The sequence below is a fragment of the Penaeus monodon genome, chromosome 32 (genome assembly GCF_015228065.2).
Source record: "Penaeus monodon isolate SGIC_2016 chromosome 32, NSTDA_Pmon_1, whole genome shotgun sequence".
Taxonomy (NCBI): domain Eukaryota; kingdom Metazoa; phylum Arthropoda; class Malacostraca; order Decapoda; family Penaeidae; genus Penaeus; species Penaeus monodon.
In genome coordinates, this window is record NC_051417.1 from 18370293 (window position 1) to 18370530 (window position 238).

The 238-nt window shown below is 34.0% G+C and overlaps 1 pseudogene; it reads left to right on the top strand.

Annotated features, from left to right (window-relative positions):
* Nucleotides 1-238, top strand: part of LOC119593584 — a 4882-nt pseudogene that overhangs the window by 244 nt on the left and 4400 nt on the right.

Here is a 238-nt window from a genome sequence, read left to right on the forward strand (position 1 = left end):
TTTGAGATGACTTAATATGGATGCAATATGCTAGGGTTAAGCATTGGTTTAAGTTGATTTATGTGATCAGTCTGTCAAATTTTAATGAATTATGCTTGTCAGTGTAGTCTCTCCTTTTGGATGATTATATTGTGGTTTAACAGCTGGTTCTTCTGTCTTTCTCTGCTTTATTCTCATTCTTGTACACAGTGACAATCATGTGAGCATTGTTATGATTAGGAGTAGTAGTACTAATGTC